Source organism: Zeugodacus cucurbitae, chromosome 5, assembly GCF_028554725.1.
Source record: "Zeugodacus cucurbitae isolate PBARC_wt_2022May chromosome 5, idZeuCucr1.2, whole genome shotgun sequence".
In the NCBI taxonomy this organism is placed as follows: domain Eukaryota; kingdom Metazoa; phylum Arthropoda; class Insecta; order Diptera; family Tephritidae; genus Zeugodacus; species Zeugodacus cucurbitae.
Window position 1 is genome coordinate 37699191 of NC_071670.1, and position 7886 is coordinate 37707076.

At 31.0% G+C, this 7886-nt stretch overlaps 1 long non-coding RNA gene across 1 annotated transcript in view; it reads right to left on the reverse strand.

Annotated features, from left to right (window-relative positions):
* The window catches only part of LOC105211965 (uncharacterized), a 159826-nt gene extending 154796 nt beyond the window's left edge, over positions 1-5030 (reverse strand). Inside the window, exons 1-2 of the long non-coding RNA XR_851695.3 lie at positions 4663-5030; positions 4548-4593 (exon numbers count right to left, since the gene is read on the reverse strand). This is a non-coding gene — a long non-coding RNA (uncharacterized LOC105211965). The remainder of the gene's footprint in view (positions 1-4547; positions 4594-4662) is intronic.
* Positions 5031-7886: the final 2856 nt, after the last annotated feature.

The window sequence follows — 7886 nt, forward strand, 5'->3', positions numbered from 1 at the left end:
ATGGGCAACAGCGTTTAGACATCAATTTTTATATAAATTCACTTCCGTATCTCAAACTTCTATAACTTGAAGTTCAAATTTCATACAGATTTTGTTCCATAAATCGAACTTTTCGATCAAGGCATAATACAAAAATTTCAAATTTCACTATTGAGACAGAATTTTAAAAGAGTCCATCTATATTGTATGGAAATAAAGTAATGTAAAACATGATTTTAGCAATTCCTAAACCTATGATAAATAATTTTATTTTTAAATTATGAAAATCATATGATAGATTTTTTAAATTACCGTTAACGGTTATATAACACCTATCTGAAACACAGGCAAGTTATTCCGAATAGAATTAACAACTTCATTAGACTCTTATTCTTGGGATAACTATACTTCAGGGACACCGAGGACACAAAAAACGAATGCAGGACGGAGCATGTAAGTGACCGATCCACATATGCCATTAAGAACAGCTTTTTATTCAGTCTATAATGGATAACATTTTGAGAGTAAAATTAAATAGTAATCAGGAAGTTGCTTTAGATATTTTAGCAAGAACGAATCTGATGATTTGTTCAATTATAAGAAAAACTACAGAGATATTAGGATGAGAAATCATCCCTGAGTAGATCTTTAATATATTTTCTTTAAAAATTGTCGAATCAAAGCATGTTCCATAGTCAAAATCGACTGCAGCTGTGAAAATTACAAAATTATTCATATATTATTGGAGGATGGAGTTATGCATAGATGTTCAAGTAAGTGAGGAACGTTCCTGACTGCCATTCACTTTGGAACCAGGAACTATTCTTTTGCATGTGGATCAATTAGCTCACGACTTCCGGTCTTAGACCAAGTATCCTCTAAGTAGTCAACAGACAACCATTTGAAAGCGAGCTAATGTAAGAAGCAGAATCCCACTTATGCAGTAGTGCATAGGGTTTGGGACCCATCACATAAAAAAACCTCCCTAATTAAAAGAAAACAATCGCCTCGGATGAGAGACCGCAATTTTGATGACGACCACCGCAAACGTATTAAAGACTACGTTTTAAGGGTATGAACCTGGAATGTCCGGTCCATAGAAATCCAATCTGCCCTGCAGGACTTGGGATTTCCAATTGGTGCCAAACTGCCAAAAGGAAGAATGAATTCCGCGCAGTTGTAAACTCGGCTATAACCGCATAAGCGGTTCCTAAGGCAACAAAGAAGAAGAAGAAATAATGTATTAAATCTGCAGTCTCACTAACTTATATGTGGCATACTTCTAGAAAAGCCATTAGGAACCGACTTTTGCAAAAAGAATTCGAAAAGTCTCGAAGATTCTGAGAATCATTATGCAGAAACGCTAATGATTCACCGCATACTGCGGAAAGGTGTATTTTAAAGTCCACAATTTCGCTAACAAGTACTCGCACGATGAATCAAGAAAAAGTTATCATTCATATGAAAACTCGCTCGTCCTACCACATATTCTTCAGTTGACAGAGTTCTCATATATGTATTTAGTACATAGTAAAGACTCATATCCTTTGAATTTTTAAGGACATTGTCGAAGTAATCTTGCCACGAATCAACTCCCTCGCTTTCCCTTGAGTTGGATTGTATCAGTGTGCTTACGATGATTGCCAACAAAAGGTCTACGACCTCAAATTTTCCTCGGGTGCTCAAAATAAACCAGACCAACGATGATAAGGTGGCTTTATATAATTAAATACCTAATGTCGTAGAGGATGCCTTCTAATTCAAGCAAGTAATCCGACATACTTTTCTTTGGGTTCATACTAGTAGCCTCAGTAACCTATTTATATCCAACATTATATTTACAAGAATTTATAAAAAAATTTAGGTAATGAAGCACGTGTTAATAGATATGTCCAGTTAATTTTCTGAGTTAAAATCTACAATTACTACCTTATTATACCAAGAATCAAAGAGCCAGCTAAAAATTGTTTTCTATTGTATACCGCCATAGATTTCTCTACACCATGCACTTACTATGACATACTTTGTAAACATTTATTCCAAAACATCGCCAATAAAAAACTTAAGTGAGTGTATTTAAAATTCAACTACTCGTATATGAAAAGCAATCAAGTAAAGAGTCACGTCAAAGAAAATAAATACAAAGCAAAAACCAAGCTCAACTAACATATGCATTTATGAATATGTATCACTTACATCAACACAAACATACAAAGCAGTGCATTTATTTATTTATATTATTCGTGCAAATATTGTTGCGTTTTGGACTTTTTGAGCTTCAAGTTTCCAACTCCCATACATACATACACTTACCACTGCCATGGACTGAAGACACTCTGTCTAACATGCTAACTTGCGAAGAGCTGAGAGCGTTGGCAGGCCATCAACAATGACAAACGTAAAACAACAAAGCATGTATATTTCATGGAATAATAACAGAAGTGACAACAGCGACATAATTTGCCAATGTCTAGGGGAAAATGGTTGTAGATTAAAAGTTCCACTGACGTATACCATGCACATATGTCCATGTGATGTGAAATGGAACTTTGTGGGCACATCAGTTGAATTGCTCGTATAAAATATTGCCTGTTCGTGCGATAGGAATATACAATTTGTTCGTGTTGTTGTTGGTGGATGAGCACAAACATAAATATCTATATGGCAGTACTCATATAAATTGTAGTCTATTCGCAGCTAAGCAAAACGTATCCATTAGTATTTAATAAAATGGCCTGTCGACATGTGTTTTCATAAACAATATGAGCGTGTTGTTGTTTTCCTTTTGTAACTGGACACCACTAACTATGAATGGACTGGCTGATTAAAAGCGGCTTAAGGAGTGTAAGGACTGAGAAATGTATTGTTCGAAGCATTTTGTCATTTCCAGTCTGCTGATTTGCAGTTGTTGTCCATTATGCGTTTGTTCACGCTCACAAATACCAATTTATTAATGTCAGAGTTAAATTGAAAACATGAGAAGCGTGAGAAACTTTTGTTTTGTTGGGGAAAAGTATGATTCAATTACTTTGTGCTTTCGTTGCTGTATGTAATGAAATATTTCTTTTGTAAAGATTGCACTGATCTAAACATTTTATATAGTAGAATGGGCTAAATATTCCTTTGAATTAAAACAAAAATTTCTAAAATTGCAAATTGCAAATTTTTGTTATGAGAAATGAGACGACACTATTCAGAGTGATCACAATGTGGGTGTTAGGTAAAGATCAAGACGAATTATAGTGTACTATTGGCGAAACTCATCAGTAAAATGCCTAATAGCTCTCCCCTCAAAAGGACACCGCTACAAGAACAACAATGGAAACGAATGAAATAGTACGGAATATAGTAACTGGGGAGTGTAGTAACTGTGGTCAAAAACTCTAACCTCGCCGCATGGCCATACACCACATTTTCACCCAATGAAGCAAGTCTGCACACAGTATCCACATACGAAATATATATCTGCTAGTCTCCAACAATCAAACACGAACCAACCTCTCCATATCTTCAACACAATACATAAGCTTTAATATCAAACAACACGCTCGCATACCGGCTATTCCCAAGATTATTTGAGAAATATGACGATGTAGGACTGTAAATTCGCATCTTAAGTCAGGCAAATATACAGATCTAACACTGACCTCACAGCAGCGAGATAAGAGCTACAGTAAGAATAGTAGCCATAGCCCTAGCTTCATAAATTATAGAAATATCAACCAAAAATTATCTAGTGGTACTACATATGCTATTGGAATTAGAAAGAAGAAAGATCAAACTCCCTTAATCCCCAACAAAACAGTTTTATAAAAAAACTTCGAGGATGGTGAGTCGAAACACTTACACAGTCTCACAAGATATTTCAAAAGCTGAACTTTTAATTCTTTTAGAGCAGCATATATGTAATTATATTCATTCAATATATCTAACTATTACTATAACTTTTAATTATCAAGTGCTAAACAGATATTCACTATTGTCTCTATCCGTCTCGTATTTTTTTTGTATTTCACTAAAAGCGCTCTTTCTGAAATTTGCTATTTTAAGAGACTTTTTTTGAGCTCCTTGTTTCAATCAGAGTAGCGTCCAGTTATTTTCGTTCTGTGGAATTTTCTCTAATCTAAGCTAATCTTTGATTATTAGCAACACTATAGACATAAGCATAAAACGTCAAAACCTTGAACAATTTATTTTATGCCTTTATATTGCTAATTGACAATTGACATAACAATTGGAAATATGTACATATGCATATGTTCATTATTGATTGTAAAATAGCAGAATTAATTAACTAAATTAATTAAATTAATTTTAATTATACAAAACCTCAAGGATGGTGAGTCGAAACACTTACATAGCCTCACAAGATATTTCAAAACTGAACCTGCTTTTAATTCTTTTTGAGAAGCATATATGATATAATAACTTTTAATTATATGTGCAAAAAGGTATGAAATTAGATTCAATTAATTTCTTCAAATAAGTAATACAATTTAATTGTCTCCTTTATGTATGCGAACACACAAAACCATTTAAGTACAAACATGAAAATTTACAATTCTTACCTCTTTGTCATTTGTATGCACATTTTCCCTTAGAAATTTTCTTTTCCTGTAATAATTCACAAATTATATATTAATTATATTTATAAAATTCGCCTCAATTATTTATTTTATATACCTAAGCACTAAAAACACACAAATAAGTTAACACTTAAGTGCCGCCTAATATATTTTGTCCCTAATCTTCGCTTTATTATTCTAAAGTTTTCATCACTATTTACAGCTTTGTACTTAATTTTCTTTTAACTTTGAGTTTTATCATGTTTAAAATTGTTAAATTTCACTATTAACAGTTTTTTTTTCACAAACAAATTATTTAATTGCTAATGCAGTCCGATCTTGAAGCGTCATTTTTCACAATAAAGCTTGTTTATGCATGCACAACAAAGGTAACGGCGCCCACTCAGTGTACCTGCATACTTGCTCTGCTGAGAGTGATGTACATTTTCACATGCATTTTGTTGCATTTGCTGCATCAAGGCAATATATTTTGTTTTTTTTGTGCTTTTGTGTTTATTTTATTTCACTTTCTTATGCAAATAAAGAGTATAATTGCATTAAGACCGCAAATACCAAATGCATGCATACACTGATTTAATACTTTTTATATGAAGCTATAGCATATTACAAGTGCATTTCTGAATAATTTGGCAAATTAATATTATTAAGAACTAATAATAATATCATATGAAAAAGCATAAACAATAATGACAAATTAAGAATTATTACCTCTTTAATTGTTGTTCGTTTTCACATTATTAGTAGTTTCAATTTTCTTCTGCTTAAGGCAATTAATTTTCCGCGCACTATTTTATTTTGACTTGAGTTTCATAATTGTTTAAATATATTAAAGTCGCAAAGCAAATCGCAATAAATTTTAATTTTTCCACCAATTAGAACAACAGTTTACTCATCAGTAGTTTTTTCCACTTTACATTTCGACATTACACACTTCTCTTATCACTTTTCACTATTTTGCACTTCAATTCGTTTGAATGTCGAATTTTATCACTTTTATACTTAAGAAGTTTTACTATTTTAAGTTCTTATTCACATTTAAGTTTCATATTTGTCACTGCAGTCCGATAATGACGCGTAATTTTTTCACAATGAAGCTTGTTGTTCATGCATGCACATGCAAACGTAACGGCGCCCACTCACTGCGTCAACATACCTGTTCTGCTGAGAGTGATTTTTTTAACACTTTTCTCATCAATAATTCTTTAACATTACACTTTTGCATTAATTTTCACTATTTTGTACTTTAATTTGTCTTAATTTTCACTTTTATATTTAATACATTTCACTAATTTAAGTCTTTATGAACATTTACATTACTGATATGCTGCTGCAGTCCGATCTTGAAGCGTCGCTTTTCACAATGAAGCATGCATGCACTTGCAAAGGTAACGGCGCCCACTCACTGTGTCGACATACCTGTGCTGAGAGTGATGAGAATTTTCTCATGCGTTTTGTTGTGTTTGCAGCATAAAGACAAGGCATGTTGTTTTTTTTGTGCTTTTCTGAAAAGAAAAATGCTTTATGATTTTCTATTACACCACTCCACTTTATTATGCAAATAAAGAGTATAATTGCATTAAGAGATCAAATACCAATTTCATGCATACACTATTTTAATATTTTTTACATGGAGCTTATTGCATATTGTAAATGAATTTCTGATTAATATGGTATAACAAATTAGTTTCGAATTTGCATAATATCGTATTACTTAAACATTTTTTTTTTAATTTCATTAAAACAATTGTAATAAATAATCATATTTTCACTCCAATTAAAAGTATTAAAGAGGCAAGTACTAATTAAAGTTTTTTATGAAACTTTTTTAAATGTTTTCTACAACATAATAAAAATATTGAATTTATTTGAAAATATAAACTAATTTTTGTCTCTACAAATCAATATTTATGTAATCTATAAGTATAAATTTATATATTATTTAATATATATTTTATATTAAATTTTTTGGTTTGAAGTTAATTCATTTTTTTAATATTGAACACTGAATGAAAACAATTATTGACGTCGCTACTAATGAAACTGTTTGCTCTAATGTACTCTTTATATCACTAAGAGATTCCTATAATTTTTTATTCTTTGTATTACTCAGAGAACAGTTCAATTACTTTTTATTTTCTTTGCTATTAACTTCATTGAGCATAATGCATACTCCTTTTAAAAATGTGCTCCTCGTTTTTAGTTTACCGCTTGGTTAATCTCTCACAAAATCAATTTCATACAACGTGATAGTGACGTGATAATGGCAACAATAATAAAAAGTATAAGAGGAATTAGTCCAAAGGAAATCAGTATTCTTAAAAAAAAAACAACATCAAATCTGCCGTAAGCATGCTACTACAACCTTGTATGAATTTTTTGGACTCCTTACACCGATTTATTGTCAATTAGCAAAATAATTTAATTGTCTCATAACATTAAAAGGACTAATTATTCAAATTAAATTAATATTGTATAGAACTAAGAATAACATGAAATATCAATCATGTCAAATTAGACTAAAATCCTTAATTGTTGTGTATTTTCTCTTTTCAGCAATTCTCCTTTCCTTGTGATGAAATCACCTTATTTTTATCGCAGTGTTATTTCTTCACTTTTATGGAGTTTCATATTTGTTTCGCTATTTATTCCTTCACAAAGTTTTTTAACACTTTTGCCTTGAATAATTTTTCAACATTACACTTTTTATCACTTTTCACTATTTTGCACTTTAATTTGTCTTAATTTTCACTTTTATAGTTAATACATTTCACTAATTTAAGTTTTTATGCACATTTATATTACTGAATTGCTGCTGCAGTCCGATAATGACACGTAATTTTTCACAATGAAGCTTGTCCATGCATGCAGAACAAAGGCAACGGCGCCCACTCAGTGTGCCTGCATACCTTTGCTGAGAGTGTTGAGAATTTTCTTATACGATTTGTTGCATTTTTCTCTATAAAAACAATGTGTTTTGCTTCTTTATTTGTGCTTTGCGTAAAGGAGAATGCTGTTTGATTTTATTTTACTCCACTTTGTTATGCTAATGCAAGAGTTGAATTATGTGAGGGTGGTGAGAATCAACTCCTTTGATATTTGATTATTGATGTTGCTATTATCGCTATAAATAATAAAATTTGTATACACACATACATATAAGGAATAAATTATGTTCACTATTAAATTTTCTAGAGCTTATATTTTTAATAAAAATTAATAATTTGTCGTTAATTTAAAAATTAAATTTAAATATAATTAATTAGAATTTTTTTGTAATATTTTTATTCCATTAATATGTATGTATTTATAAATTTTTTAACA